Source organism: Salarias fasciatus, unplaced genomic scaffold (genome assembly GCF_902148845.1).
Source record: "Salarias fasciatus unplaced genomic scaffold, fSalaFa1.1, whole genome shotgun sequence".
Classification (NCBI taxonomy): Eukaryota; Metazoa; Chordata; class Actinopteri; order Blenniiformes; family Blenniidae; genus Salarias; species Salarias fasciatus.
This window is the reverse complement of record NW_021941400.1, coordinates 1-11,103: the sequence shown is the minus strand read 5'-3', so window position 1 is coordinate 11,103 and position 11,103 is coordinate 1. Positions and strand designations below refer to the sequence as shown.

Here is an 11,103-nt window from a genome sequence, read left to right as displayed (position 1 = left end):
GGCACAAACCGTGGTACCTCGCCCAAACAGCAGTATATGTATTGGCATTAGCCACGGCATCTTTCCCAAACAGTGGCACAAACTGTGGCATGTTTTGTAACAGTGGTATAAACCGTGGCATTAGCTGTGGCATGTTCCCAAACAGCGACATAAACCGTGGCATGTCTCCCAAATAGTGGCATAAACAGTGGCACTGCTGCGGCCACTGAAGTGTCACTGCTAGCTGCCAGTGATACAAATTTGTCTCGCTGTCCCATTTCCTCTTTTGCGTCTTCTGAGAATGAATTTCTGTATAATTTTAGCCATTAAAAAAGTGGAGTCAGAATGATGTGGGAGCCTTTAATTCCTAAAGAGTTCTGAAATAGGATGATTTTCCTGTTTTCAGGAGACGGTTAAGACAAAATGATATGCTGTCTGTTATATTGTAGTCCATTTCAGTGGTGTGATAAATTCATTTTTCCTTTGTTTCTCATTTTTCACATTGTGTAGCTTCAGGGTTGTTGTTTTTTATTTTTTTATTTTTTACATCAGTTTGGTTTAGTGCCAATGTCAGTAAGGTCTGTTTTATTTTCTTCCAGTTTCTTTATCAGACTTTTCAGCCTTTTATTGTAGGACTTGTAGTAATAAAGAAACAATTCTTAATTGTCTGTGTTAAAAGTTATTTTTGTCTTCATATAATCTGTGCAAATAAATGACACTACAGTCAACCAGCAAATGTGACTGTGTTCAAGATTTAAGCACTCATTATCAGTAACATACATCAAAGCTGACCAAACCTTTAATGCCCCAGTATTTTGTTTTACATGCAGTGGCCACAAGTGATAAAACGATCAAGCACCACAAAGTAGTTCCTTGTAGCGTTCATTGTTTGCTTCCTTTCAAGGAAAACACAAAGCTGTTGATCAATGAAAGACACAGGAGGAAGTAGCTGATTGATGGTTTATTGAACGGCACTGTTTCATGCTGGGGTGAATCACTTCAGAAGACAGCGTCTTCTCCATCACCCCGTTAGTCCTTCTTCTCCTCCTTATGCTCATCGTCTTCTGGGTTGTACACACTGACGGTGAACTCGCCGGCCTCCGTGCCGTATTTGTTCTTGACCACCAGCGCGTACTTTCCGGAGTCGGTCGTGGTGACGGCGGCGATGGTGATGCTGGCGAACTTGCCATGCTCAAACTTGAGGCTGTAGTGGTCGTCGGACAGCAGCTGCTTCTCGTTCTTCGTCCAGGACACCTCAGGCACAGGCTCGCCCCAAACGTTGCCTGTCAAGTTCAGAGACTGGAAGAGGGGAAGGACATTTTGAGGAAAACTCATCAACAACAAGCTTGAGAGTGTACAGGTGTGTTGCTGCTCTGCTGCAGTGTCATGTATTTACCTTGCCCTCCTGGATTGCCACCACATCTGGCAGACCTCCAATAACTCGAGCTCGGTCTGAGGAAGAAATAGAGGACAGAGTGAAGCCGGCTGGTCATCAGTCAGGGGTGAAGTGTTCCTGACTGAACGGTGCAGGAGCAGCTCCAGTATTAGAAGAGTTGGACTTTCTCATCACTTCAATTTGATTTTTAATTCAAAGGAGATAATGGAATGAACGTCGACCCACAGAATATTTATGCTTTTTAACATGACCATGGGCTGTTATAAATGAATACAGGGAAATTAGGCCTCAGCTGGTCCATTCATTGAATATAAATGTGAGTCTATTGGTGGACGTGGTCTGTGTTCTGTAGTGTCTCTCTGTGTTGTCCGGCAGCTCCCTCTCACCCTAACTTAGATAAAGTCTCCATCTGGAATATTTACACATTTGTCACATTCGCTCTGTGTTCCTTCCAGCCAAAAGTGCGGTTAATGATGTTTTCATTCATGCTTTTAAAGTTCTTTGTATGAACTGGGGGGAGCCTGTTTTCACTTTCGTATTGAAGCACGGTGCTGATTCAGGGAGAGAAAAGTCCAGTTCTGTCAGAGAGATCTGCAGTTCCAATCCCACGTTAAAGATTAAACATGACTCTATCTGGAGGAGGTTACGTCACTTTATAGAGCCTTCAGGAATGAAAGAAGCACTTACTTCTCTCTGCGATGGCGGCAGCTCTGAGGAAGGACAGACACACACACACACACACACACACACACACACACACACACACACACACACAGAGTCAGAAGCATCTTAAAAGGGTATCATGGTTATTCGGACGCTGTACAATAGCAGGAAATGTATTCAGAGAGCCTCTATGAAAGAGGAGACGGGGTTATTTTGAGTTTGTAGCTACAGTGAGTGTATCTGCGTAAACATCCTGTACACACACATCAACAGCGTGGAGAGAGATGAGGAAAAGCATCAGGCTCATTTACTTACTTGAGCTTCTGGAATTCTTCAAAGGCTTCCTCCCACGCTGCAGCACAACACAACAATCAGGGTTTTGTGTCACAAAAACAGCAGCACATCATGAGCCCTGCTTCTTTTACACTACAGACGTACAGCTCTCAAAGTATGGAGCAGCACTCCGCTGACGGGGGCAGCAGCGGGAAAATCCCAGCATTTTATTTTAAGTGAAAAACCCTGCGTCCGTCTCACTTGAACTCACCCTTGCCGCTCAGCTCAAAGACTCTCTTGACGCCGTCCTTGCCATCAAAGATGTCCATGGCGTACTTGCCCTTGTCCTTCTCTGTGGGCTCATTGATCTTCAGCCAGAGCTGCTCTCCAGTGACTCCAGCCTTCACTCTCTCTGAAGCAGAGATCTTCGCATCTCTGAAGCAGAGTGGAGGCAAGCAGACAGAAAGGCCAGTGAGGCGCCTGAATGGAGCTGAACTTTGACTTTATCATGGAGCAGGAGTGACACCTGAACCTGAGCATCGCTCTTCCTACGCTGTGCTTTGACTTTCCTCCAGCCTGCTGGACCATCACTTTGTAAAACTGGCATGATTATAGATTTAAAGCCTTCTTTAATAGAGCAACTTCCTCCTACCTACTGATGTGACATCAGGTGAATCTATTGAGTGAATTAGTCATTAACTGGCTTAGACAGTTCAAAACTACTCCTTCTTTAATAAATACTGTGATTCGTATTAATGCTGAGTCCCACATGGGCCACTGTGGTCTCTGGGGGATTGACTGCAGCTTTAACAGTCTGATGCTCTCATGAAAGTGAGGATGTTCTTACTTGTGCAGCCAGCCGACACGAAGGTCCTCATGGTGATACGTGACCACAGATTGAAGGATGATCCCATGTTCAGTACTGATCACCTGTATATCACTGGCAGAGTTGGCTGAAGAGATGAGTAACAGAAAAAAACAGGTCCTGTGACGTAGAATCCTTTAAAACCAGTGAAAACAGTGTTGCATTTGGAGACACTGGATAATTTTAGCTTCTTTTTTTTTGTTTTGTTTTTTTTACTTTTTTACCCTTTTTTCTGTGGATTTTTTTAAATGTATATTTTACTTCGAGTGGCACCCTCAAAAAAGTCTTATATATTATATCTCAGAAATCACACTTTTTAATTCTCTGAATTCAGAATTAGGACATAATCTCAACTGTGCCAAAAGAATTCTTAAATTTAATTCAGAATTGGAATTTCATTTTCAAGAGTCTGACTTTGTTTTCAGAACTTTTCTCTGTGTGCCTCATCCAGTCTTCTTCTCTGCTGCCAGTGTGACTGTGACTGACTCACCGATAACCCTGAAGAGCTCATTCATCACAGCTTGGTATCCTGGGAAAAACGGACAACACCACTCAGCAACACGTCCTCTGATATTAGGTTTTGTGCTGATTTCTATAAGGCGCGTTCACCAGCGTCTTACCAGCGTCCGTCAGTTTGAAGATGCTGCTATCTTTGCCTCTGTCGTCCTTCAGGAAGACCTCATACACACCTGCGTCGTGCTTGGAGATCTGAGGTGGGAACAGAGAGAAGCGTCAGCGTCCCAGAGAGCGGCGGAGTCCTTTCAGCAGGACAGAGGAGACACTGGGACAGACAGGAGGACGAACGGAGCCACTGAAAACCGAAAAGGCAAAGCTTTTCTCCTGCTTGCAGTGATGCAGGCGAGTGACACGAAACACACATGGAAAAGATGGAGGGGGACATGACAGGCGGAGACAGATGGAGAAATGAAGCGTGAACTTATGTCCAGACTTTAGGTCTTGGTGGCGGGGGCTCTTCCACTGCGGCTGGTTTTTTCCTCTCTTTTTCTTTCGGTTTCTCTTGCTTAATAACCCACTGTGAATTAGACAGACAAGCCGGTTACTGCCAACGCCACTGACAAGCAGCTCATGCGCTGACATCCACCTTCCTCTAACGGGACCTCGACAGAACCGCCGCGGCGCCGGGTGTCGACCGAGCCCAGGTCAGGACGGAGTCCGGGAAAGGTCAAAAGAAGTGTCAGAGATGAATGGATGAAATGGACTGAGCACACAGACCGACCATATGCTGCAGGGGCATTATATGGATTAAATGTTGAAAAGTAAAACATGTCAATCAATAAAGTCAAAGTAAAAGTTCAATTTCCAAAAAACTGGGACCTGGTTTGGAAAGGAATTGAATGTGTGACTCGGTTAAACCCCACAGTTCATCGACAACCACATAAAATGTGTGTCAGAATGACAAAAATGTTTCACTGAGCAGTTTTCATTACTGACTCCCTTGAACCAGGGTCATTATTGATAAGTGAACTGTTCAATAGAGGGTATCAAATCAGGGTTTAAGTGAGTTGCATCACATTCTATTTTTATATTAATGAGTCCCAGATTCTTTTGAATTGAGGTTGTATAAGGGGAACCTCAGCTGGAGTGTGTTCAGGTTTGCAGGAACACTCTTAAAGTATTTCATCATTTATGGTCTGTGTGTCAGGGAGCGGGAGGTGGCTGAGCAACATAAAGTCTAGCGAAGCTGCAACAAGCGTTTCAGCTGTACGGGAAGCTGCTGACTCTGTGGCCTCCTAAGAGCTGACCTTTCCGATATTAAAGGTCAGATCGCCGTCTTTCTTCTCAATTTTCTTGGCATCCTCATCGTCATCTGCGATCTCGATGCAGTCCTTGGACCAGGTGATCTCAGTCTCTGCTTTCACATTTCCGATCTTGAGGAAGAAAAGAAGAAGAGGAATGACGGTTCTGCTCCTCCGATCGGACTCTGAATATTTGTGGTTTCTTTCAATACCTTGCACTTCAACAGCACATCACACTCTGGAGTAACGGTGAAGTCCAGGTACTCAACAAAGTGAGGGCCTGTGGACGGAACAGGAAGTGAAGCCGGCTGTTTTCACTGCAGGGAGCATGAAGCTGGAACAGAGTCTGATGTCTTACCTTGCTTCCTGACCCATTCTGCCCTTTCAAACTCGGATTTCTTTTGAAGATCCCTAAATTCTTGAAAACAAAGAGGAAATGATGTGATTATCTGATTTCTATGTTAAAAGTGCTCCAGATGTTCTCTGCTGCCTCTCAGTGGAGTTCAGCTGTAACTGCAGTAGAGTCAGAACGACTGAAGGACTCTGGTTTGGCTGTCTCTAATGAGTTTTACCATCTCCGATCAGCACCAGGCTGGTTGCACCCTTAGCTTTTCCATCCACCAGGTTGAAGGTGAAGGTTCCCTCGTCGGTGACTTCCAGGGAGTCCATGAACATTTCAATGATGCCCGTGGATTTGTCGAAGTTCATTGTGTATTTCTGAGAGCAACAAGGTGAGAAAGAAGCAGATAAACCTCATCAGTTGGTTTCTGAGTTTGCGTTGGAGTCAGAAAGTGAGTGGAATGGTGTGAGCCTCAAACCTTTCCCTGCGTAATGATGACATCGTTGAAGACGTACTCCACTTGGCAGTCAGCGGTGCATTTCTCCACCTGAGTCCAGAATCGGACACGGCCTTTCTCCAGCAGCTCCATGGCCATTTCGTTCTTGAAGGGAATAACTGGAAAACACCACGTTAGTGAGAGCTCCCATTTTATCAACGGCACATCTGAATTGTTCTCATTTTCTACATAAACTGATCATACAGTCACTAAAGGCCGAGTCTTTTGAGTCTTCGAGTCCCCGACTCTAATCTAACACTTTAAGCCTTAAAGACAGATTCAGCATTTCTGGTCATGACTCAACCACAGCAGAAACATTAAACAGGTGAGGGATCCAGAGACAGGAATGCTGATATTCAACATGAAGAGTAAAACCGTGAAAGTCTATCTTCAACTAAATAGTTTGTCAATAAAAAACTGGGTTAGGGTTGACTGACACTGTGAACATCCAAACCACTGTCAGCTCCTGGTCACTGTGCAGGTCCGATCAGACGGCTGCTAAAGAAGGACTGAACACTGACTGAAGAAATGCTGAACGCTGACTGAACACTGGGTGAAGTCCTCTCACAGCAACACAGTGAATAAACGTAACAATGAAACATTACATAGCATAAACTGGGTCTGGTGATGAGATAAGGTCGTTCCGTGATTATAGCTAATACGTACAGAAAACGTGTGTGTGTGTGTGTGTGTGTGTGTGTGTGTGTGTGTGTGTGTGTGTCCATATTCACCAGGGAACTTGTGGTCATAGCTGATGTCGAGAAGACGCTTCAGACCTGTTAAGCAGCAAAAAAAAAACCCAGAATGAACACAAAAAAACGATTGGGAAACTGTTATGATCTCAGGAACTTTCTGAGACCCGAACAACCAACATGCTGTATATGCACAGGACCACTGGTTGGAAACAACTGTTGACAGTCAAGGACAGTCAGCAGAGCTCTGGGCCCTGACTGCTTGGACTCACCCTCCTCGGTGAGGGTGTAGCTAGAGGAGATGCCGTCAGTGTTGGTGACCACGCAGGAGTAGGTGCCCAGATCCTCCAGGGAGGGACTGTTGAAGATTGCTCTGGACCTGTAGAGGAGGACACGAGGGTGGAGGAGAGCACTCCAGGTTCCAGGTCGGTACTGTGGTACTGTAAGAAGATACTGACTTGCCCTTTTCAGTAACGATAGTAATGCGAGAGGTGTCTGCCATGGCCTGGTAGTTCTTGGACCAAACAAAACTCAGAGCCCGCTTTTCAAGTCAGCCCACTCAAGACCATTGAAATGGACACCATCATCATCCACTGTCACGTAAATCTCTTTGGTGCCTGAAGAAGAGGAAAGTCTGCCATGAGAGTCAGAAAGCAGTCATGTCACAGTGACAGCCACCTCTGAGCTGTTTGTGTCAGTTCCTGAAAGCAGTCCTTTTTCTTTCATTTCTAGACTTGGGTGTGAGAGCTTTGTTCCTGAATGTGTGAGCTACACTGTGATCACACTCACCAGGGCGAGACTGAGCCAGGATTGGACCTATGGGGACTGAGGGGTTTCCAACTCCAGCCAGCTTCTGAGCACGGACACGGAAACACGTAGGGAAGCACCGGCCTCAGCCCGGTCACCTGAATCCACCAGAAAACCACAGGTCTCATGGCGACACTGCCAACGTTTATCATCTGAGAGAGGCCTTGGAGCAGACGGCTTCCTTACCTTCATGTATTTCACCTGGTTGACCTTCTCGTGTGCAGCCTTCCAGCCCTCCTCTCCCGCGGACTCGAACTTTAGATCCAAGTAGTAGCCATTTGACGGGGGCTGCGTCCGTCAAACACAGGCGGCTCCACAGGATGACGGCCAGAGGTATCACGAACCTCCAAATACGTGGAGTCCAAAGGAGGACCTTAGAAGATGGAGGACACCGTCTGAATGTCCACAGAACCTTCAGAGGCATCCTTCAGTGTGGTTCCCCACAGTTTGAGTCCCTCGTGGAGCCTGGTGGTCAGGTGGTGTCAACTCTCGTGCTGTCCTGTTAGAACTATTTCTGAACAGGTTGTGTTCATCTGTGTTTCAAGCTATATGTTACATTCCTATGGCTTTCTCGTGAGGAGTGTCTCATTGCGGTCTGGATGTGGTTCTGTGGCGGTGTTCATGGTGGCTGTAGTGCCTTCAAACCTGGGACAGTAATGGTCCACTCTTTGCACTCCAGACGTCCGCTGGGCAGAGATGCTTCACTCACACCTGCCATGTTCATTGCACGCACTTGGAACTGGTAGAAAACATTTTCCTTCAGGTCCTCCGCCTGGTCAGAACAAACACACACAATTACAGTCAGTCCAAACTGTGCAGCAGTAAAGAGCGGAGTGTTAAGCAAAGTGTTCATGAACAGCACTGAAAGCTCCCTTCTGGCGCCACACAATGCAGCGATGAACCTGGGAAGGTGCCGATCAGCGTGCCTCCACTCACAGTAAGTTTCTTCTGAAGTTGATCAGGAGGAAATGGACTTACTTTAAATGTGGTTGTGGTGAGTGCTTTGTGGTTCATCTCATGCCACTTCCCAGCAACGCCCCCCTTCACGTCCTGTAGTCCACAAAGTAGCCCCTGATGTCGGCCCCTCCATCATGAGCTGGTGGGTTCCAGCTCAGTATCATGTAGTCCTTGACAGCCTCCAGCATGGTCACGTCACTGGACTTACCAGGCACGGCTGCAGGTGCAGTGGAAAAGCTGGTTAGCGTCACTTATGAGAGGAAGGAAGAAGACGGTAATCAAAGACGGCAATTAAAAAGATGGCTTGGTGTTCAATGTGCACAAAGTTTTCTAGGTGGCCCAAAACTTTTACAAAATGCAGACGTAGCACTCATGAGAGTTAGAATAATCATGGCTGAGCATGCTGTGTACACACACTACACACACACTCCATCACCATGGTAGGTAAAACACACAAAACCAGATGCTCTGTGACACTTAGAAACTCTCTCAAGGTGACAGCTCCTTATCTCCATTAAATACAAACACAAACTCACACACATACAAACAAACACACAAACACACACACACAATGTTTAAGCATTCACCTTTGCCATGCACCAAGACGGCCCCCTTAAGACTGATCAAATGGCAAAAACAGACGTTCACAGATCAATACTGGCACTGAAGCACATAAGCATGACACAATATGACGCTGCTTCTGTAAGTTGGTTAAATCAGAGGTCTGCAGGCCTCTTCAGCAACACAGTCCTGCAGGTTTCACTGATCTCTGTCATTCACTGCTGAATAAGGAACACCTCAGGAGATAATCAGAAATCTTCATTCAAAATAAGACTTTTGTGGTGCCTATGATGCTGATTACCTGCAGTGCTAACAGCTGAAAATACAGTAAATACAGTCAAACTGTGGGAGAGCGGGTAAGACAAGCCCCGTTTTACATTCTGCTGTCCTGGAGGCAGGAAAAATGACATAAAAACTTAGAATTAAAACATATTCCTGTATTTCAGGATGTCTCCTGTTAAATGAATGATCAGAATGCATCTCTGACAAAATGCTTAAAATAATGACTTCTCAAAAAAGCTGCTCCTGTAGCTCCTGTAAGTGCCCCAGTGAGGGGTAGGTAAGGACCAACGTGCACAACTGCCTAGAAACAAAGGGTGGCTCACCTTACCCCACTCTCCCTTATAAGCAGTTTTAACTTCTTTTTGAAAGGTGAACCAAGTTTGAACCAAGTTATTTGTTGTTGTTGTGTTGTGTTGTTGTTGTTGTTGTTGTTTTTTTTGTTTTACACCAGAGGAATTTCATTTGATGGAAATTGGTTTAAAACTTCTCTTTGTTCAAAAGGGTTGCAGACTTCGGACTTGAACATACATACAACATAATACTGTTTTAGTTAAAAGTTCAAATGAACCATATATATATATATAGCAGCTATATATGTAAATAAGTGTGGTATCTTCATAATGAGGGTGCATATTCATGGTGTGGCAGATGTTCTCAAATAAATTCATGGGACCAAGTACGGTAGCCCAAGAACATGTGATATCTGCTTTGCACCACCAGGTGGCATCATGAGCCTGACATCTAAAGATCTGCCATTTTAGTCTGGAAAAATTAGTTTTAGTCTGCTCACAGCTGAGTTGGAGATCAGTAAATAAAAAGTTACGTTTCCAAGCTAAGTGTGAGTCGATGAGTGACGGAGTAGAACTCTGGGGAACTTAAGATGGCGGCCTGCACGATGACGGCATCCGACTGGGAGGAGCTGAGGCTGTATCCTGCAGCGTCACCGCCTTCACCCGGAACACGTAGTTCACGCCGGTGATCAGACCATGGCACACAAACCTGAACACAGCACTCAGTCTCAGGTTCATCCTCAACGCCTACTGAGAAACAGCCTAAAGTGATTACTGTTAGTTGACGAGCAAACCAGAAATCCCTGCAGATTTTACTGCTCATAGCTCATACATGTGGCCACTGGCCAGTGTTTCAGCTCTGCGCTAGGACTGCATCTTTAAAGATGTCCCACCTGGTCTGCTTGATGGGTTTGTTGTTGCAGGGCATCCATATGTCCGTTCCCACTTCACTACATTCAATGTAGTAGCCCACCAAGTGGCTGACATCCTTGGAGGCAGACCAGAAGACCACCACAGAGGTGTCGGTGTTCCTGGCAGCGACTGGAGTGCCGGGAGCCGAGGGAAGGTCTGAGGACCAGCAGGAAAGAAGAAATCAGAGAAGAACCAGAGTTCACTGAGAAAAGGAGAGGGGGGGGAATCCTGCAGAACTCATTATATACCATCCTCACACACTTTAAATACACAGCAGTGTTTAATGAGGCAGTCAGCAAACAGGAGGAAAAGAGCAGGTCATGGGTTGAAGTCTGGCCAGGTGTTTATCTGGAGGTTTCCTTGCTTCTTCCTCCCACAGTTCAAAAACTAGTCTGTGAGGTTAGTTGGTGGTTATAAATGACCTGTAGGTGTGAGTGTGAGTGTGTGTGAGACTGACGGACTGGTGGGCTGTGCCATGGGGGTCTCACCCACCCAGTATGTCTCCCACTGTGACGTCCCCTGTGGACGCTGACGGCTCGCCCACGCCGGCAGAGTTGCTGCAGCGCACACGGAAGCTGTAGGATTTCCCCTCGGCCAGGTCGAACAGGGCGAAGCGCGGAGACTTGACGGGCATGCCGGTGTTCACCCTCTGCCAGATGTCCGACCCTGAAACGCTCTGTGGTCCACAGAGAGCAGGCGTGAGGCGGGGAGCTGCTCGGTGCTGTCGCTCCGCTCGGCTGCTGAATGGCTGTTCAATGTGTCTTCTCACCTTCTCAATATAGTACATGACTCCTTCGTGGCCCCTCTGCACAGGGGGCTTCCAGGCCAGCACC

At 46.3% G+C, this 11,103-nt stretch overlaps 1 pseudogene; it reads right to left on the bottom strand.

Annotated features, from left to right (window-relative positions):
* Positions 1 to 932: 932 nt before the first annotated feature.
* Positions 933 to 11,099, bottom strand: LOC115385711 (myomesin-2-like; annotated as a pseudogene).
* Between the last annotated feature and the right edge of the window lie 4 nt (positions 11,100 to 11,103).